Source organism: Lactuca saligna, chromosome 9, assembly GCF_052625555.1.
Source record: "Lactuca saligna cultivar CGN05327 chromosome 9, ASM5262555v1, whole genome shotgun sequence".
Lineage (NCBI taxonomy): Eukaryota > Viridiplantae > Streptophyta > Magnoliopsida > Asterales > Asteraceae > Lactuca > Lactuca saligna.
In genome coordinates, this window is record NC_136425.1 from 96735661 (window position 1) to 96758324 (window position 22664).

Sequence of the window (22664 nt, forward strand, 5' to 3'; positions counted from 1 at the left end):
CCAGCCATTATGCCAAGACCACAACGCATGCATTTGTGTCTAAAATTTTTCCTAAAAACCCCCCGTACTCCAAATACTCAGAATCCTCATAAACATTCGCCCACTCACCCCGAACTATGCTCATTTTATGCAACCCTCCGAATCCATCCTCAGAAAACCTCTTTACCCTCAAGATATTTTTAATTGAGCAACCCAAGCATACATATTCTAGAATTACAACTTTTCGATACCACTATGGAGCTCTTTTGGAATTCTTCACTTCCTTTAATATTTGTTCTTTGATCTCTTTGAATTCACCACCTTGTATTGATTGATTTTTGGTATCTTCAACTTTTTGGATTTCTTGGGAATTTTGATCTTTAGATCTTCACTTTATTTGCTCCAAAATTCTTACGACTTTTCTAGTAATTCTCTCTTTTTTTTTACATGTATACCTCACTTTTTCACTCAAATCCCTACATGCTTAAGCAGGGGCGCTCAATCTCAACCTTTATTGGCTAACGATAAAAATTTTCCTAGATACATTTCAGGTTTAGGCTGCTAAACATATTGCATCCTTCAGACTGAGCAAGGTCATGTTTTTGTCCCATGATTTCACTGGAATAAGGAAGCCACAAATGCACTAGAACGTATATAGGCTCAACTAAACATTTGGGTTTTCATGCAATCATCAAATACAATTCTAACATAGAATCCTAATTTTTTTTTACCTAAATTTTCTAAATAAGTCCTAAGTAATACTTTTGGTATGAATTTTTTTTTTTTTAAACTTAACCTAAATTTAAATTAAGACTCTAATTTGTCTATTATGTAACCAAACCCCTACCCCACACTTAATTTATGCAATGCCCCCATTGCATATTATGCATAATAAAAACATAAAAAGAAACTAAAGAGGGAATTGGAACAAACTCCCCTGTGATAGCAGTGGATAGGTTGATCACTTTCATTGAAGCTCCAACTTCAATTGACTTTAGACATGGTAACATCTCATTCATGCCTTGGGTGTCTCGTCTTGTGCGGGTCGCTCCAAATACGCGGAAATCAGTGTAAGATCTTCAGGAATTGATATGGAAAAATAAGTGAGCAAGTGGTACACTTAGCAGCATCAAATCAGCAGTCCTTTGGTATAAAAATGATTGACTCGTCGAGTCATATGGTGGACTCGTCGAGTACCAGCGTGGCAATCTCAGAATGTGTGGAAATACAAGGCGACTCGTCGAGTCAGTTAAGTGCACTCGACGAGTAGGCCACTAAACGAAAAAAATTGGCATTTTGCAATTGTGTCAGCCTCTAAGAACTCTTCTAACTCTTCCTCACGTTGAGACTCAATTGCTCATACCCCTAGGGACCGGACTCGACACTTTGACGTTAACGTTCGGCTTCCTTGACTCGCTTTCACTCGTTATAACACCCGTTCGCTATGACTTTAAACCCTTCCTAAGCAAGCAATCCTAATCCAATCCTGAAAAATAACTAATGCACACAATCATTATACAAAATAAAGTCTTGAACAAGTCATACACACCAAAAAAAAAAAACAGAAAATAAAAATTGTTTGATTAAAACACAAATAAATCAATCTTCTTCCTCATCATCATCCGCGGCTGCTCCACTTCCTCCTGCACCACTTCTCGCACCAATCACCTCATCCCATGACAGAATAAAGGGATAATTGCCACCATCAATATGTGGGATGTTGAAGTGGTTAAAAAGTCGGATATGAGATTGGTTGCTAAAATTCAAACCCCGTTCCATTTGATCTTGTAGTCGCCTCATCTCCACATTGTACCAATCCATTGGTACATCTTCATTCTCAACCGGAATCACCGGCGGCTCGTCCTCCACATCCCGCTCTCTTCTTGATCTAACCCTCCTTCCCGGTGCTTCGGGACCAACAACGGGGTCATCATTCGGGATGGCATAATGGCCACCTCCATAATCTTCAATAATCCTTGCTCTCCGGAAAAGAATTGGATTGAATGGAGGTGTAGGGATCAATGTCATGAAGTTCCATGCACCGCAGTTCATCAACCCGAATGAGTTGGCCAACCGGGTGACAAACATCCCACCATTAATTCGGGAAGTTTTGCGATCCTTGACCGCACCCTCCGAGAGATATGAAGCTAGACACCAAGAAATGTTGCAAAAGACGTCGGGTGTAATGATGCTCCATAAATAGAAGACGTTGAGGTTGGAAACCTTGTCATCATCCTTTCTTTGATTGATGGTAGATGAAATGAAGCGGTGTATGAGGCGGTGTGTTGGGGATCGAATGCTCCCTTCCTGTGCCGACTTTGGAATATAGACTTTGTTACCAACAGTATTCCACCAGCCCGTACTCGTAACTCCTTCGGGAAACACCATATGGGTTTGTGCCAAAAAGGCCCGAAAGATGTGTGTTGAGACCAAGGGCTGATCATAAACCCCTAATCGACAGGCAAGATCCACCACAGAGCATTGATGAAACTCTCCCCCAAGACAAAAACTAAAGCTAGCCAGGTGATAAACATCCACTCCCCCGGTGAAAGATACCGTGGAGAAAAACTCCAAACAAAGCTCCAAATAAACCAGCTCTTGAATACGGAAGACCCGGCTCCACCCGTCACAAACCATTGTTTCGCCTTCATGGTGAAACTCCTTCAAGAGATAAGGAGCTAATTCCTCCTCATAGTGAACATTTTGCAGCCACTCCTAATCTATCCGGTTGGGCACATAGACCTCTTTCTTCTTGATATGAGCCAGCTTCTTCTTCCATTTCCGCAATGTCGAAGCGGACTCGATTTGTGGGAAGTTTAGCCATGGAAAATCCCCTTGGTTGCCACTGGAACTTTGTCCCCTTCTGAACATGATTTCTGCAAAACAAATACACAAAACCCCGAAAACACAGAATACAATTAAAATAGCTCCCATTTGTTTCTCGACTCGACTCGTTGAGTCCAGGCTCGACTCGGTGAGTCGCGCAAACTGCACGAGTCAGTTGGCGGGTTGATGAAAACTAGACCATGAAACCTGGAAATTTCGTCAAGGGTTTTGTCTAAGCACTTACTATTAAGATATTAAGGCCAGAATAAGCAGTCAAAACAACATAATTCATGAAAAATCAAAACCCTAGAAATTTAGTACTTTTCAAAAACGGGGTTTTCATGCAATTGCTACCATAGATGGCCTTATAATCACTTTCATAACAGAAAACAAGAAGAAATTTGTTAGCTTTTGAGATTGAACTTGAGAAATTTGAAGAAAACTTGAAGAACAAAGATGAATGCTTGAGAGAAAGTGTAGATGATGGCACCCGGCGAGTGTGTATGTGAAAACTGATTCTTGGGGTTAAAACAAGTCATACGCCGGGTGTACTGATTCTTAGGGTTAAAACTAAGTGAGTTTTGCAACATTCCTTGGTGTCTAGCTTCATATCTCCCGGAGGGTGCGGTCAAGGATCGCAAAACTTCCCGAATTAATGGTGGGATGTTTGTCACCCGGTTGGCCAACTCATTCGGGTTGCTGAACCGCGGTGCATGGAACTTCATGACATTGATCCCTACACCTCCGTTCAATCCAATTCTTTTCCGGAGAGCAAGGATTATTGAAGATTATGGAGGTGGCCATTATGCCATCCCGAATGATGAACCCGTTGTTGGTCCCGAAGCACCGGGAAGGAGGGTTAGATCAAGAAGAGAGTGGGATGTGGAGAACGAGCCACCGGTGATTCTGGTTGAGAATGAAGATGTACCAATGGATTGGTACAATGTGGAGATGAGGCGACTACAGGATCAAATGGCACGGGGTTTGAATTTTAGCAACCAATCTCATATCTGACTTTTTGACCACTTCAACATCCCACATATTGATGGTGGCAATTATCCATTTATTCCGTCATGGGATGAGGTGATTAGTGCGAGAAGAAGTGGTGCAGGAGGAAGTGGAGCAGCCGCGGATGATGATGAGGAAGAAGATTGATTTATTTGTGTTTTAATCAAACAATTTTTATTTTTTATTTTTTTTATTTGGTGTGTATGACTTGTTCAAGACTTTATTTTGTTTAATGATTGTGTGCATTAGTTATTTTTCAGGATTGGATTAGGATTGCTTGCTTAGGAAGAGTTTAAAGTCATAGCGAACGGGTGTTATAACGAGTGAAAGCAAGTCAAGGAAGTCGAACGTTAACGTCAAAGTGTCGAGTCCGATCCCTAGGGGTATGAGCAATTGAGTCTAAACGTGAGGAAGAGTTAGAAGAGTTCTTAGAGGCTGACACAGTTGCAAAATGCCAATATTTTTTGTTCAGTGGCCTACTCATCGGGTGCACTTAACTGACTCGACGATTCGCCTTGTACTTCCACACATTCTAAGATGGCCGCGTTGGTACTCGACGAGTCAATCATTTTTATACCAAAGGACTGCTGATTTGATGCTGCTAAGTGTACCACTTGCTCACTTATTTTTCCATATCAATTCCTGAAGATCTTACACTAATTTCCGCGTATTTGGAGCGGCCCACACGAGATGAGACACCCAAGGCATGAATGAGATGTTACCATGTCTAAAGTCAATTGAAGTTGGAGCTTCAATGAAAGTGATCAACCTATCCACTGCTATCCCAGGGGAGTTTGTTCCAATTCCCTCTTTAGTTTCTTTTTATGTTTTTATTATGCATAATATGCAATGGGGGCATTGCATAAATTATGTGTGGGGTAGGGGGTTGGTTACATAATAGAAAAATTAGAGTCTTAATTTAAATTTAGGTTAATTTTAAAAAAAAAATTGCATACCAAAAGTATTACTTAGGAGTTATTTAGAAAATTTTGGTAAAAAAAAAAATTAGGATTCTATGTTAGAATTGTATTTGATGATTGCATGAAAACCCAAATGTTTAGTTGAGCGTATATACGTTCTAGTGCATTTGTGGCTTCCTTATTCCAGTGAAATCATGGGACAAATACACGACCTTGCTCAGCCTGAAGGATGCAATACGTTTAGCAGCCTAAACCTGAAATGTATCCAGAAAATTTTTTATCGTTAGCCAATAAAGGTTGAGATTGAGCGCCCCTGCTTAAGCATGTAGGGATTTGAGTGAAAAAGTGAGGTATACATGTAAAAAAAAGAGAGAATTACTAGAAAAGTCGTAAGAATTTTGGAGCAAATAAAGTGAAGATCTAAAGATCAAAATTCCCAAGAAATCCAAAAAGTTGAAGATACCAAAAATCAATCAATACAAGGTGGTGAATTCAAAGAGATCAAAGAACAAATATTCAAGGAAGTGAAGAATTCCAAAAGAGCTCCATAGTGGTATCGAAAAGTTGTAATTCTAGAATATGTATGCTTGGGTTGCTCAATTAAAAATACCTTGAGGGTAAAGAGGTTTTCTGAGGATGGATTCAGAGGGTTGCATAAAATGAGCATAGTTCAGGGTGAGTGGGAAAATGTTTATGAGGATTGTGAGTATTTGGAGTATGGGGTTTTTAGGAAAAAATTTAGACACAAATGCATGCGTTGCGGTCTTGGCATAATGGCTGGGTTAGATTGGAGTTGTCACACATAATTCTAATGTCTTAAAATTCAGTTTTGCTTGGGGGCAAGCAAAAGTCAAGTGTGGGATATTTTGATATGTGCATATTTAGTTTGTATCAAGTATAGTTTTTTATTCATATATTAGCTAAATTATCGTATATTATGGACAAAAGGTACTTAAAAGTGTTAAATTATGTTTTTCAGCCCAAAGATGAAGCTCGGAAGCAAAAGGAAGCAGGAGAAGCGGTTAGGAGCTCGATAATGGAATAAAGAAGAAAAACACTAAAAATGGCACCTACTCGGCGAGTCAGATAGACTACTCGGCGAGTCCAGTCAAAGAATCAGAAAGATAATGACTCGAGATTCCATATAGTTATCGCATTACGGGGAATGTGAGAGGGACTCGACGAGTCACCACTTAACTCGACGAGTCGATTCGCTAATTTAAAGATAATTCCACAGATCGATTAGGGGAGTTCTGGGACGATTCAGAAGTGTTTTGCTATGATTGAGAAGCCAGAAAAACCCTAGAAGTCGACGAATAAAGCTAGAATTCAATTCCGGGGAGTAATTAAGGCAAAATTTCATCATTCCACTATTAATTCGGGAATAATTTGATGTGTGTAAAACTCACTTAGTTTTAAACCTACTTTTAATTATCAAATAACACACACAAAAGGCAGTGAACCTATCAATTGTGGTATAGCTAAATAAGCAGGGTATCGAACACAGGGAACGACAAATTAAATTAAAAACTAATTCTATCTAAGTTAATTAAGAAGTAGGGGTTTTTCTCTAGTTTTACAATACTAGAAACTTACTGACTATTACTAATTTGAGACTAGAAAATAACGACTTAACTAGATTCAATATTTGGAAAGGAACTTCTGTTTAGTTCAACTTGGTTAACTCTATGGTTGATTTCAAGGTAATAGTGCAATGGATTAATTCTTTCGTTGGTTACCGATTCAAGTGACTAGGTTCATGTTCACTACCCTAATCCTTAGCAAATAAACTAACTCAAACAGTGGCCAATTGTCTAATTTAATTATATTCACTAGTTTAATTATTCGGGTTAAGTTAGACTTGAAATAGCTAATTAATTTATTATTTTTAATTAACCTCTTGTTTGATGGTCATCTTACAAGCTTGCACATAAATTTACTCAATTTTCTTATTAATTCTAGTTTCATGTTCATTAATCCTTGACATATAGTATAGTGGTCACATATCATATGAGGTCAATAATCAATAGATGTTCATGCTAATCAATTATCTTCCTATAAACAGAAAATTAATTATTATTCACACACAAGGTTCTTTAGCAAGCTAAAATAACAAAAATTCACCGACTTGGAATTAATCCTACCAATCAATCAAACCATATTGTCAACTTTGTATCCCCAAACAGAAGTCTAAAGGTTTTAGTTCATAATTAAAGTAAATAACAGCAAACAAACAAAGTCAAGTTGCTTAATCATAATGATAAAACAAAAGAATAAGTGGAATGACGAAATTTTGCCTTAATTACTCCCCGACAACGGCGCCAAACACTTGATGTGTGTAAAACCAACTAGTTTTAATCCTACTAACTTAGACACAAAATAAACACACGAAAGGCAGTGTACCTATCGATTAGTAATATAGTTCAAGCAAGTAGGGTATCGAACACAGGGAACGGTAAACAACTAAAATAAATGCTAATATTATCTAAATAAAACAAATAACAAAAAGGGGGTTTTCTCTAGTTTTACAAGACTAGAAACTTAATTAGAATAACCAACACACAAATTAACTAACTAGCAACTAAAACAATTAATTACCAACTAAATTCAATAGTAAAGAGGACTGTTGTTTAGGTACAACTCATTTGTTCCCATGGATGATTTTAATATATCGAATTAATTCTTCATTGGCTACCGATTACGATAACTAGGTTCATGTTCGCTATTCCTAATTCTTAGAAAACAAATTAACTCAAGCAATGGCCAGTTGTCTAAATTAACGGGTTTCCTAGATTATTGATTCGGGTTAAGTAAGACTTGTAGTGGTTAACTAAATTGGCCCTTCAATTAACCTCTTGTCGATGTTCATCCAACAAGCTTACACATTAACTTACCTATCTTCTAGTTAATTCTAGTTTCACGTTCATTATTCCTAGACATACAACTATGTGGTCACAATAAATCATATGAAATTAATAACTAAGAGATGTTCATACAACTTAATTACTGATTTATTAATAGAAGAATAGTTATTGTCAACACATAAGGTTCTTTAACAAGCTTAACAAAACATAATTACCAATCAAAATTAATCATACTCAAATAATCAATCCATGTTCACAAAATTGTCTACCCTAACAGAAGAATAAGTTTTTAGCTCATGATTGCAGTAAACATAAACTCAAAAATGAAAGCAAAGTATGTAAACATGATTCAAATCAAAAAGTTTCCAAGAATAAACGAAAATTGTCTTGATTCTCTTCACAATTGAATGTAGGGTTGATTCTTCAGTTCCTCACGACCTAGCAGCACTTCCAATCGTTTCTCAGCCTCCTAGGGTTTGTCTCCATGCTCTGATATCGATCTAAAAGTCCCTTTATAAAGATCTTCACAAAACAGAGGCTACTCAGCGAGTCCGGTGACCTACTCGGCGAGTCCGTCACTTAAAACCCGTGTACGGCAAGTCAGCACGTCCAGAATTACGAAAGTTCGATACAACTCACCGAGTAATCGACCCTACTCGCTGAGTACGTTTCGAATCAGAATTTTCTCAAAACACGAAAGTCATCCGAAATTGTGTCTACTTTTCAGAACATTTTGAATCTCGTCAACCGGAGTTACGGTTCATGAGATATGTCCAAAACACTGACGAGGGGTCAAGCTGTCCAGCAACATCCTTCTTTCTTCAAAATCCAAGATCCAAGCGTCCAATAGATAGTTCCGCTTCATTTTCCTTTCGAGCATGTCTTTGTTGCTAAAAATGAAATATTTAATCTAATTAAGCACCTTTTGTTCATTAAATGAGATAAAATCAACATAAAGTATTAAGATCATACATGAATTTTATAACTAAATATGCCCATATCAAAATACCCCACACTTGACTTTTGCTTGCCCCCAAGCAAAACTGAATTTTAACACATTAGTATCATATAAAACAATCCAAATCGAACCCAGCCATTATGCCAAGACCGCAACGCATGCATTTGTGTCTAAAAATTTTACTAATAACCCCCCATACTCCAAATACTCACAATCCTCATAAACATTCGCCCACTTTTTCCGAACAATGCTCATTTTATGCATCCCTCCGAATCCATCCTCAGAAAACCTCTTAACCTCAAGGTATATTTGGTTGAGCAACCCAAGCATACATAATCTAGACAATTACAATTAAGGATACCACATTGGAGCTCTTTTGAATTCTTACACAAAGTTAATTTATGTTTAAGTTTTTAGGTAGTAAAAAAAAAAAACCTGATTTTACCTTGGACTCGCCGAGTGCGTTCACCCAGACTCGGCGAGTACGACGCTAAATCAGCTTTAATTTTTTTGTTCTTTTTATGCGTTTTCTATTTTGTTTGCAGTTGTTTCATGACCCGAGGATATGATACACCTCTGGTTCCCCCTCTTGAAGATACGGAAACCGCATTAAGAAGGAACAAAGGCAAAACCGTTGGAGAATCCGCTTCTTCAAAGAACTCACCACTCAAAAACCTCAAATCTGTTTTTAGCAAGAAAAGGAGCAGCAAATCAGGAGCACCCAGTGTCTCGTTGACAATCGAAGACCCGATTCAAAAAGACACCGAGTACGAGACCGAGGAAGAAAACGAACCCACATATGAGCACACATCCGAATTTGAAGACGATTTAGCGACCGCTATGGCTAATATTGACGAAATCCCCATGGGGTAATGGAAGAAGAGGATGCGTGATGACACCGGCCCGGGACTTGTGCAACCCGCAATTCCCGCAACCGCTACTTTTGAGCTAAAAGGCCATATTCTCACTCAACTCAAGGATATTCCTTTTCACGGGAGAGATCACGAAGACGCCTATAAGCACTTGGATGAAGTAAATGATGTGGCTGATTACTTTAATGTACCCAATGTGCCCCGCGAGATCCAGCTTCTTCGCATGCTTCCTGTCACATTTAAAGGAGCTGTAAAAGATTGGTTAAAGTCACTTCCTCCCGGATCGGTCACCACATGGGCCAAGATGAAAGAAGAGTTCATAGACCATTTCTGCCCACCTTCCAAGATAGCCAAGCTAAAGAAAGCAATTGCCAACTTCGAGCAACAACCCGGAGAATCTATTTATGAAGCTTGGGAAAGGTACAAGAGACTACTTAGAAATTGCCCACACCATGACCTTAATAGCCAACAAGAGGTCTCCATCTTTTATGATGGAGTTAATGTCACCACAAGGCAACTACTCGATTCACAAGGCCCGCTCACCAGAAAGCCGCCTCCGGAAATAAAGGAATTATTTGAAGAATTCTCCAAGCATTCTAGAGAGTACCACAATCCGAGGAATGAAGTGAGTCGTGGAGCAGTGAACTCGGTGAATGATAGCATGGCGGCGGTAATAGCTAAGCTCGATAGCCAAGACCGAAGAATGACAAAAATGGATCAAACAATCCATGCTAGTAGGGTAGGATTCAAAAATTGTGGCGGCTCCCACCTCACCAAGGATTGTGATCGAGACGAAAACGGAAATAAAAAGGCTCAAGTATTTTATTCTAGTGGCGATAGATACGACGAAGATTGGAGGAAACCGAAGAAGGAATGGCTCCCATACGAAGAATATAAAAAGGCTAAGGAGGAGAAATACAAGCAGAAGGAGTGGGGATTCTATCAAAAGGAAGAGCCGGTGATAGAAAAGAAGGCAAATTTAGAAGATATGCTCACAAGATTCATAACCGCATCCGAGAAAAGACACAATGATCACGATGTAGCAATGCAAGAAACCAGAAACATGTTGAGGAATCAGCAAACATCCATTCTCAACATTGAGAAACAGCTGGGACAGCTTGCACATCAAGTGAATGAAAGAAGACCGGGCCAACTTCCGAGCAACACCGAACCCAATCCACGAATGGAGAATGTAAGTGTAATAACCTCTAGCAGTGAAAGAACATTTACAGAAGCACTGAGAATCTCCAAGAAGAAGTCAGAAAAGGTAGAAGAATCAGACCCAGCAAAACCCGACCCGACTCGCCGAGTCACTCCATTGGACTCGACGAGTCCATGCGCAAATAATACACCTGTCAGTTCTTTGAAGCCTTATAATCCTCCGTTGCCATACCCAATCAAAGCCATGTCTGCTGAAAAAGTAGAAGCATACAGAACCTTCATGAATCATGTTAACGCTCTACAAGTTAATGTGCCATTTGTGGAAACAATACTCCAAACACCTAAATACTTCAATTTGCTTAAGGGCCTTTTTGTTGCTAGAAAGGATTTGGCTGAAGTCGCAGAAGTATTGATGAATGTGCCACCTGAAAAGAAGGGTGATCCAGGAAATATTGTGATTCCATGCCAATTTGGTAATGAAGTCTTCACCCGAGCATTAGCTGATTCGGGGGCAACCATCAATATGATGCCTTTTTCATTCTTTAAGAAGTTGAATTTACCAGATCCAAAACCGGTGAATATGAAGATCCATTTGGCGGACAAGACAATAATTCATCCAGAAGGCATTTGTGAAGATCTCCTTATAAAAATTGACAAGTTTATTTTCCCAGTAGACTTCGTGGTAGTTGATATGGAAGAAGACCCCGAAATTCCAATTATTTTTGGGAGATCCTTCTTGAACACCGCAGGTGCTTTAATTGATATATGTGAGTCTACATTGACATTGAGGGTGGGTGATGAGGCTGTGACGTTTAAAGCTATTCTAGAAATCAAGCAAGAAGAGGAAAAGAATGAAGAAGTCTCAATGATCCAATTGGATGATGAGATATTAGAAAAAGAGCTTGCACGTTTGCTAAAAGAAGATTCAAGCAAGTTTGTGATACACTCTGAAGAAGATGGAGATGTTAACAAGGACTTGGAGGAATTAGAAAAGCTACTGGAAGGAGCCCACTCAGAAAACACCCAAGAATTGATGGAATTCATTCAGACTCGCCGAGTCACTTTAATGGACTCGACGAGTCCAGTCAACTTGGGCAAAGACTTGGCCGACTTAGATCTGTTTGTTACTAGTTCTTCACATACCTTGGATTTTGATAATATACATGATTCTTTAGAAGAACAAACAGTAGAAAGAGGAAAGGGAAGGAAAGTTCAATACGCCGATGTAGCATGTCTTGATATGGTTCATTTCGAAGATGGGTTAAGCACTGGAAAGGACGAAGATACAAAGGAAAGGAGGGAGGAAGCTGATCACCCATTCACTACTAAACCTAAAGCACGGACCAGCATGAAATATGAAGTAATTAAATTTAAAGAGAAGGAGGTTCAAGAGAAGGTGAAAAAGAATGGGGTAAAGAAGAAAAAGAGGAAAAGGGAAGCCCAAGCAGCTGAGGATGAGGTTGTGTAAAGGAAAAGAGATGCATTGAAAAGGGCTTACAAGAAAAAGAATCACGCTTACAAGACCAAGTACAAATCACAAAAAGTTAGGCGTGCGTTCCCGATGCTCGGAGATAACGAAACATAGAAGGGAAGGAGTCCAGCTAATGACTCCTTAAAAAGAAGCGCTTGGCGGGAGGCAACCCGTTACATAGAGTTTGCTTTCTTTTACTTTTTAGTTTTTTTTATTTTTCCTTCGTTTTTAGAATCTTAATCATTTGAATCATCGGACATGTCTGCTTGAGAGTGTGCATAGGTTAAGTGTGGGGTGAAATGATTTCTAATAAATTGCAAAATTTTGAAAATTATGAATTTTGTTTAAGAGACTCGCCGAGTCTGACCACAACTCGACGAGTCCACATGGATTTCAGAAGAAATTTGACTTCGCGACTAGACTCGCCGAGTCTGACCACGACTCGACGAGTCAGTATTATTTACTGGAAAAAAAAATTCGAAATTACATTTACAACCGGTAACTAGGGTTTTAACCCTAAGAATCAGTTTTCACATACACACTCGCCGGGTGCCGTCATCTACACTTTCTCTCAAGCATTCATCTTTGTTCTTCAAGTTTTCTTCAAATTTCTCAAGTCCAATCTCAAAAGGTAACAAATTTCTTCTTGTTTTCTATTAAGAACGTGATTATAAGGCCATCTATGGTAGCAATTGCATGAAAAACCCGTTTTTGAAAAGTACTAAATTTCTAGGGTTTTGATTTTTCATGAATTATGTTGTTTTGACTGCTTATTCTGGCCTTAATATCTTAATAGTAAGTGCTTAGACAAAACCCTTGACGAAATTTCCAGGTTTCATGGTCTAGTTTTCATCAACCCGCCGACTGACTCGTGCAGTTTGCACGACTCGCCGAGTCGAGCCTGGACTCGACGAGTCTAGTCGAGAAACAAATGGGAGCTATTTTAATTGTATTCTGTGTTTTTCGGGTTTTGTGTATTTGTTTTGCAGAAATCATGTTTAGAAGGGGACAAAGTTCCAGTGGCAACCAACGGGATTTTCCATGGCTAAACTTGCCACAAATCGAGTCCGCTTCGACATTGCGGAAATGGAAGAAGAAGTTGGCTGATATCAAGAAGAAAGAGGTCTATGTGCCCTACCGGATAGATTGGGAGTGGCTGCAGAATGTTCGCTATGAGGAGGAATTAGCTCCTTATCTCTTGAAGGAGTTTCACCATGAAGGCGAAACAATGGTTTGTGACGGGTGGAGCCGGGTCGTCCGTATTCAAGAGCCAGTTTATTTGGAGCTTTGTTTGGAATTTTTCTCCACGGTATCTTTCACCGGGGAAGTGGATGTTTATAACCCGGTCAGCTTTAGTTTTTGTCTTGAGGGAGAGTTTCATCAATGCTTTGTGGTGGATCTTGCCTGTCGATTAGGGGTTTATGATCAGCCCTTGGTCTCAACACACATCTTTTGGGCCTTTTTGGCACAAACCCATATGGTGTTTCCCGAAGGAGTTACGAGTACGGGCTAGTGGAATACTATTGGTAACAAAGTCTATATGCTTAAGCAGGGGCGCTCAATCTCAACCTTTATTGGCTAACGATAAAAATTTTCCTGGATACATTTCAGGTTTAGGCTGCTAAACATATTGCATCCTTCTGGCTGAGCAAGGTCGTGTTTTTGTCCCATGATTTCATTGGAATAAGGAAGCCACAACTTTCCTTGAATCGTCGACTTAACTATTACTAATTTGATTCCCCGGCAACGACGCCAAAAACTTGATGTGTGTAAAACTCACTTAGTTTTAAACCTACTTTTAATTATCAAATAACACACACAAAAGGCAGTGAACCTATCAATTGTGGTATAGCTAAATAAGCAGGGTATCGAACACAGGGAACGGCAAATTAAATTAAAAACTAATCCTGTCTAAGTTAATAAAGAAGTAGGGGTTTTTCTCTAGTTTTACAAGACTAGAAACTTACTAACTATTACTAATTTGAGACTAGAAAATAACGACTTAACTAGATTCAACAATTGGAAAGGAACTTTTGTTTTGTTCAACTTGGTTAACTCTATGGTTGATTTCAAGGTAATAGTGCAATGGATTAATTCTTTCGTTGGTTACCGATTCAAGTGATTAAGTTGATGTTCACTACCCTAATCCTTAGCAAATAAACTAACTCAAACGGTGGCCAATTGTCTAATTTAATTATATTCACTAGTTTAATTATTCGGGTTAAGTTAGACTTGCAATAGCTAATTAATTTATTATTTTTAATTAACCTCTTGTTTGATGGTCATCTTACAAGCTTGCACATAAATTTACTCAATTTTCTTATTAATTCTAGTTTCATGTTCATTAATCCTTGACATATAGTATAGTGGTCACATATCATATGAGGTCAATAATCAATAGATGTTCATGCTAATCAATTATCTTCCTATAAACAGAAAATTAATTATTATTCACACACAAGGTTCTTTAGCAAGCTAAAATAACAAAAATTCACCAACTTGGAATTAATCCTACCAATCAATCAAACCATATTGTCAACTTTGTATCCCCAAACAGAAGTCTAAAGGTTTTAGTTCATAATTAAAGTAAATAACAACAAACAAACAAAGTCAAGTTGCTTAATCATAATGATAAAACAAAAGAATATGTGGAATGATGAAATTGTGCCTTAATTACTCCCCGGCAACGGCGCCAAAAACTTGATGTGTGTAAAACCAACTAGTTTTAATCCTACTAACTTAGACACAAAATAAACACACGAAAGGCAGTGTACCTATCGATTAGTAATATAGTTCAAGCAAGTAGGGTATCGAACACAGGGAACGGTAAACAATTAAAATAAATGCCAATATTATCTAAATAAAACAAATAACAAAAAGGGGGTTTTCTCTAGTTTTACAAGACTAGAAACTTAATTAGAATAACCAACACACAAATTAACTAACTAGCAACTAACACAATTAATTACCAACTAAATTCAATAGTAAAGAGGATGGTTGTTTAGGTACAACTCATTTGTTCCCATGGATGATTTTAATGTATCGGATTAATTCTTCATTGGCTACCGATTAAGATAATTAGGTTCATGTTCGCTATTCCTAATTCTTAGAAAACAAATTAACTCAAGCAATGGCCAGTTGTCTAAATTAACGGGTTTCCTAGATTATTGATTCGGGTTAAGTAAGACTTGTAGTGGTTAACTAAATTGGCCCTTCAATTAACCTCTTGTCGATGTTCATCCAACAAGCTTACACATTAACTTACCTATCTTCTAGTTAATTCTAGTTTCACGTTCGTTATTCCTAGACATACAACTATGTGGCCACAATAAATCATACTAAATTAATAACTAAGAGATGTTCATACAACTTAATTACTGATTTATTAATAGAAGAATAGTTATTCTGAACACATAAGGTTCTTTAACAAGCTTAACAAAACATAATTACCAATCAAAATTAATCCTACTCAAATAATCAATCCATGTTCACAAAATTGTCTACCCTAACAGAAGAATAAGTTTTTAGCTCATGATTGCAGTAAACATAAACTTAAAAATGAAATCAAAGTATGTGAAAATGATTCAAATCAAAAAGCTACTAAGAAGAAACCAAAATTGTCTTGATTCTCTTCACAATTGAATGTAGGGTTGATTCTTCAGTTCCTCACGACCTAGCAGCACTTCCAATCGTTTCTCAGCCTCCTAGGGTTTGTCTCCATGCTCTGATATCGATCTAAAAGTCCCTTTATAAATATCTTCACAAAACAGAGGCTACTCAGCGAGTCCGGTGACCTACTCGGCGAGTCCGTCACTTAAAACCCGTGTACGGCAAGTCAGCACGTCCAGAATTACGAAAGTTCGATACAACTCACCGAGTAATCGACCCTACTCGCCGAGTACGTTTCGAATCAGCATTTTCTCAAAACACGAAAGTTATCCGAAATTGTGTCTACTTTTCAGAACATTTTGAATCTCGTCAACCGGAGTTACGGTTCATGAGATATGCCCAAAACACTGAAGAGGGGTCAAGATGTCTAGCAACATCCTTCTTTCTTCAAAATCCAAGATCCAAGCGTCCAATAGCTAGTTCCGCTTCATTTTCCTTTCGAGCATGTCTTTGTTGCTGAAAATGAAATATTTAATCTAATTAAGCACCTTTTGTTCATTAAATGAGACAAAATCAACATAAATTATTAAGATCATACATGAATTTTATAACTAAATATGCCCATATCAAAATACCCCACACTTGACTTTTGCTTGCCCCCAAGCAAAACTGAATTTTAACACATTAGAATCATATAAAACAATCCCAATCGAACCCAGCCATTATGCTAAGACCGCAACGCATGCATTTGTGTCTAAAAATTTTCCTAATAACCCCCCATACTCCAAATACTCACAATCCTCATAAAAATTCGCCCACTTTTTCCGAACAATGCTCATTTTATGCATCCCTCCGAATCCATCCTCAGAAAACCTCTTAACGTCAAGGTATTTTTGGTTGAGCAACCCAAGCATACATAATCTAGACAATTACAATTAATGATACCACATTGGAGCTCTTTTAAATTCTTACACAAAGTTAATTTATGTTTATGTTTTTAGGTAGTAAAAAAAAAACCTGATTTTACCTTGGACTCGCCGAGTGCATTCGCCCAGACTCGGCGAGTACGACGCTAAATCAGCTTTAATTTTTTTATTCTTTTTACGCGTTTTCTATTTTGTTTGCAGTTGTTTCATGACCCGAGGATCTGATACACCTCTGGTTCCCCCTCTTGAAGATCCGGAAACCGCATTAAGAAGGAACAAAGGCAAAACCGTTGGAGAATCCGCTTCTTCAAAGAACTCACCACTCAAAAACCTCAAATCCGTTTTTAGCAAGAAAAGGAGCAGCAAATCAGGAGCACCCAGTGTCTCGTTGACAATCGAAGACCCGATTCAAAAAGACACCGAGTACGAGACCGAGAAAGAAAACAAACCCACATACGAGCACACATCCGAATTTGAAGACGATTTAGCCACCGCTATGGGTAACATTGACGAAATCCCCATAGGGGAATGGAAGAAGAGGATGCGTGATGACACCAGCCCGGGACTTGTGCAACCCGCAATTCCCGCAACCGCTACTTTTGAGCTAAAAGGCCATATTCTCGCTCAACTCAAGGAGATTCCTTTTCACGGGAGAGATCACGAAGACGCCTGTAAGCACTTGGATGAAGTAAATGATGTGGCTGATTACTTCAATGTACCCAATGTGCCTCGCGAGATCCAGCTTCTTCGCATGCTTCCTGTCACATTTAAAGGAGCTGCAAAAGATTTGTTAAAGTCACTTCCTCCCGGATCGGTCACCACATGAGCCAAGATGAAAGAAGAGTTCATAGACCATTTCTGCCCACCTTCCAAGATAGCCAAGCTAAAGAAAGCAATTGCCAACTTCGAGCAACAACCCGGAGAATCTCTTTATGAAGCTTGGGAAAGGTACAAGAGACTACTTAGAAATTGCCCACACCATGACCTTAATAGCCAACAAGAGGTCTCCATCTTTTATGATGGAGTTAATGTCACCACAAGGCAACTACTTGATTCACAAGACCCGCTCACCAGAAAGCCGCCTCCGGAAATAAAGGAATTAATTGAAGAATTCTCCAAGCATTCTAGAGAGTACCACAATCCGAGGAATGAAGTGAGTCGTGGAGCAGTGAACTCGGTGAATGATAGCATGGCGGCAGTAATAGCTAAGCTCGATAGCCAAAACCGAAGAATGACAAAAATGGATCAAACAATCCATGCTATTAGGGTAGGATTCGAAAATTGTGGCGGCTCCCACCTCACCAAGGATTGTGATCGAGACGAAAACGGAAATAAAAAGGCTCAAGTATTTTATTCTAGTGGCGATAGATACGACGAAGATTGGAGGAAACCGAAGAAGGAATGGCTCCCTTACGAAGAATATAAAAAGGGTAAGGAGGAGAAATACAAGCAGAAGGAGAGGGGATTCTATCAAAAGGAAGAGCCGGTGATAGAAAAGAAGGCAAATTTAGAAGATATGCTCACAAGATTCATAACCGCGTCCGAGAAAAGACACAATGATCACGATGTAGCAATGCAAGAAACCAGAAACATGTTGAGGAATCAGCAAGCATCCATTCTCAACATTGAGAAACAGCTGGGACAGCTTGCACATCAAGTGAATGAAAGAAGACCGGGCCAACTTCCGAGCAACACCGAACCCAATCCACGAATGGAGAATGTAAGTGTAATAACCTCCAGCAGTGAAGGAACATTTACAGAAGCACTGAGAATCTCCAAGAAGAAGGCAGAAAAGGTAGAAGAATTGGACCCAGCAAAACCCGACCCGACTCGCCGAGTCACTCCATTGGACTCGACGAGTCCGTGCGAAAATGATACACCTGTTAGTTCTTTGAATCCTTATAATCCTCCGCTACCATACCCAATCAAAGCCATGCCTGCAGAAAAAGTAGAAGCATACAGAACCTTCATGAATCATGTTAACGCTCTACAAGTTAATGTGCCATTTGTGGAAACAATACTCCAAACACCAAAATACTTCAACTTGCTTAAGGGCCTTTTTGTTGCTAGAAAGGATTTGGATGAAGTCGCAGAAGTATTGATGAGTGAGCCACCTGAAAAGAAGGGTGATCCAGGAAATATTGTGATTCCATGCCAATTTGGTAATGAAGTCTTCACCCAAGCATTACCTAATTCGGGGGCAAGCATCAATATGATGCCTTTTTCATTCTTTAAGAAGTTTAATTTACGAGATCTAAAACTGGTGAATATGAAGATCCATTTGGCGGACAAGACAATAATTCATCCACAAGGCATTTGTGAAGATCTCCTTATAAAAATTGACAAGTTTATTTTCCCAGTAGACTTCGTGGTAGTTGATATGGAAGAAGACCCCGGAATTCCAATTATTTTTGGGAGATCCTTCTTGAACACCGTGGGCGCTTTAATTGATATATGTGAGTCTACATTGACATTGAGGGTGGGTGATGAGGCTGTGACGTTTAAAGCTATTCCAGAAATCAAGCAAGAAGAGGAAAAGAATGAAGAAGTCTCAATGATCCAATTGGATGATGAGATATTAGAAAAAGAGCTTGCACGTTTGCTAAAAGAAGATTCAAGCAAGTTTGTGATACACTCTGAAGAAGATGGAGATGTTAACAAGGACTTGGAGGAATTAGAAAAGCTACTGGAAGGAGCCCACTCAGAAAACACCCAAGAATTGATGGAATTCATTCAGACTCGCCGAGTCACTTTAATGGACTCGACGAGTCCAGTCGACTTGGGCAAAGACTTGGCCGATGTAGATCTGTTTGTTACTAGTTCTTCACATACCTTGGATTTCGATAATATACATGATTCTTTAGAAGAACAAACAACAGAAAGAGGAAAGGGAAGGAAAGTTCAATACGCCGATGTAGCATGTCTTGATACGGTTCATTTCGAAGATGGGTTAAGCACTGGAAAGGACGAAGATACAAAGGAAAGGAGGGAGGAAGCTGATCACCCATTCACTACTAAACCTAAAGCACGGACCATCATGAAATATGAAGTACTTAAATTTAAAGAGAAGGAGGTTCAAGAGAAGGTGAAAAAGAATGGGGTAAAGAAGAAAAAGAGGAAAAGGGAAGCCCAAGCAGCTGAGGATGAGGCTGTGTAAAGGAAAAGAGATGCATTGAAAAGGGCTTACAAGAAAAAGATTCACGCTTACAAGACCAAGTACAAATCACAAAAAGTTAGGCGTGCCTTCCCGATGCTCGGAGATGACGAAACGTAGAAGGGAAGGAGTCTAGCTAATGACTCCTTAAAAAGAAGCGCTTGGCGGGAGGCACCCCGTTACATAGAGTTTGCTTTCTTTTACTTTTTACTTTTTTTTTTATTTTTCCATCGTTTTTAGAATCTTAATCTTCTGAATCATTGGACATGTCTGCTTGAGAGTGTGCATAGGTTAAGTGTGGGGTGAAATGATTTCTAATAAATAGCAAAATTTTGAAAATTATGAATTTTTTTTAAGAGACTCGCCGAGTCTGACAACGACTCGACGAGTCCATATGGATTTCAGAAGAAATTTGACTTCGCGACTAGACTCGCCGAGTCTGACCACGACTCGACGAGTCAGTATTATTTACAGAAAAAAAAAATTCGAAATTACTTTTACAACCGGTAACTAGGGTTTTAACCCTAAGAATTAGTTTTCACATACACACTCACCGGGTGCCGTCATCCACACTTTCTCTCAAGCATTCATCTTTGTTCTTCAAGTTTTCTTCAAATTTCTCAAGTCCAATCTCAAAAGGTAACAAATTTCTTCTTGTTTTCTGTTAAGAACGTGATTATAAGGCCATCTATGGTAACAATTGCATGAAAAACCCGTTTTTGAAAAGTACTAAATTTCTAGGGTTTTGATTTTTCATGAATTATGTTGTTTTGACTGCTTATTCTGGCCTTAATATCTTAATTGTAAGTGCTTAGACAAAACCCTTGACGAAATTTCCAGGTTTCATGGTCTAGTTTTCATCATCCCGCCGACTTACTCGTGCAGTTTGCGCGACTCGCCGAGTCGAGTCGAGAAACAAATGGGAGCTATTTTAATTGTATTCTGTGATTTCTGGGTTTTGTGTATTTGTTTTGCAGAAATCATGTTCAGAAGGGGATAAAGTTCCAGTGGCAACCAAGGGGATTTTCCATGGCTAAACTTCCCACAAATCGAGTCCGCTTCGACATTGCAGAAATGGAAGAAGAAGTTGGCTGATATCAAGAAGAAAGAGGTCTATGTGCCCAACCGGATAGATTGGGAGTGGCTGCAGAATGTTCGCTATGAGGAGGAATTAGCTCCTTATCTCTTGAAGGAGTTTCACCATGAAGGCGAAACAATGGTTTGTGACGGGTGGAGCCGGGTCTTCCGTATTCAAGAGCCGGTTTATTTGGAGCTTTGTTTGGAGTTTTTTTCCATGGTATCTTTCACCGGGGGAGTGGATGTTTATCACCCAGCCAACTTTAGTTTTTGTCTTGGGGGTGAGTTTCATCAATGCTCTGTGGTGGATCTTGCCTGTCGATTAGGGGTTTATGATCAACCCTTGGTCTCAACACACATCTTTAGGGCCTTTTTGGCACAAACCCATATGGTGTTTCCCGAAGGAGTTACGAGTACGGGCTGGTGGAATACTATTGGTAACAAAGTCTATATGCTTAATCAGGGGCGCTCAATCTCAACCTTTATTGGCTAACGATAAAAATTTTCCTGGATACATTTCAGGTTTAGGCTGCTAAACGTATTGCATCCTTCTGGCTGAGCAAGGTCGTGTTTTTGTCCCATGATTTCATTGGAATAAGGAAGCCACAACTTTCCTTGAATCGTCGACTTAACTATTACTAATTTGATTCCCCGGCAACGGCGCCAAAAACTTGATGTGTGTAAAACTCACTTAGTTTTAAACCTACTTTTAATTATCAAATAACACTCACAAAAGGCAGTGAACCTATCAATTGTGGTATAGCTAAATAAGCAGGGTATCGAACACAGGGAACGGCAAATTAAATTAAAAACTAATTCTATCTAAATTAATTAAGAAGTAGGGGTTTTTCTCTAGTTTTACAAGACTAGAAACTTACTAACTATTACTAATTTGAGACTAGAAAATAACAACTTAACTAGATTCAATAATTGGAAAGGAACTTCTGTTTAGTTCAACTTGGTTAACTCTATGGTTGATTTCAAGGTAATAGTGCAATGGATTAATTCTTTCGTTAGTTACCGATGCAAGTGATTAAGTTCATGTTCACTACCCTAATCCTTAGCAAATAAACTAACTCAAACAGTGGCCAATTGTCTAATTTAATTATATTCACTAGTTTAATTATTCGGGTTAAGTTAGACTTGCAATAGCTAATTATTTTATTATTTTTAATTAACCACTTGTTTGATGGTCATCTTACAAGCTTGCACATAAATTTACTCAATTTTCTTATTAATTCTAGTTTCATATTCATTAATCCTTGACATATAGTATAGTGGTCACATATCATATGAGGTCAATAATCAATAGATGTTCATGCTAATCAATTATCTTCCTATTAACAGAAAATTAATTATTATTCACACACAAGGTTCTTTAGCAAGCTAAAATAACAAAAATTCACCAACTTGGAATTAATCCTACCAATCAATCAAACCATATTGTCAACTTTGTATCCCCAAACAGAAGTCTAAAGGTTTTAGTTCATAATTAAAGTAAATAACAGCAAACAAACAAAGTCAAGTTGATTAATCATAATGATAAAACAAAAGAATAAGTGGAATGATGAAATTTTGCCTTAATTACTCCCCGAAATTGAATTCTAGCTTTCTTCGTCGACTTCTAGGGTTTTTCTGGCTTCTCAATCGTAGCAAAGCACTTCTGAATCGTCCCAGAACTCCCCTAATCGATCTGTGGAATTATCTTTAAATAAGCGAATCGACTCGTCGAGTCAAGTGGTGACTCGTCGAGTCCCTCTCACATTCCCCGTATTGCGATAACTATCTGGAATCCCGAGTCATTATCTTTCTGATTCTTCGACTGGACTCACCGAGTAG

The 22664-nt window shown here is 38.7% G+C and overlaps 2 non-coding genes across 2 annotated transcripts; both read right to left on the bottom strand.

Annotated features, from left to right (window-relative positions):
* Positions 1 to 9779: 9779 nt before the first annotated feature.
* Positions 9780 to 9886, bottom strand: LOC145019140 (small nucleolar RNA R71). The gene has a single exon (XR_013667459.1). It is a non-coding gene; the product is annotated as a small nucleolar RNA R71 (small nucleolar RNA).
* A 7588-nt stretch (positions 9887 to 17474) lies between these two features.
* On the bottom strand, positions 17475 to 17581 carry LOC145018857 (small nucleolar RNA R71). The gene has a single exon (XR_013667218.1). It is a non-coding gene; the product is annotated as a small nucleolar RNA R71 (small nucleolar RNA).
* Positions 17582 to 22664: the final 5083 nt, after the last annotated feature.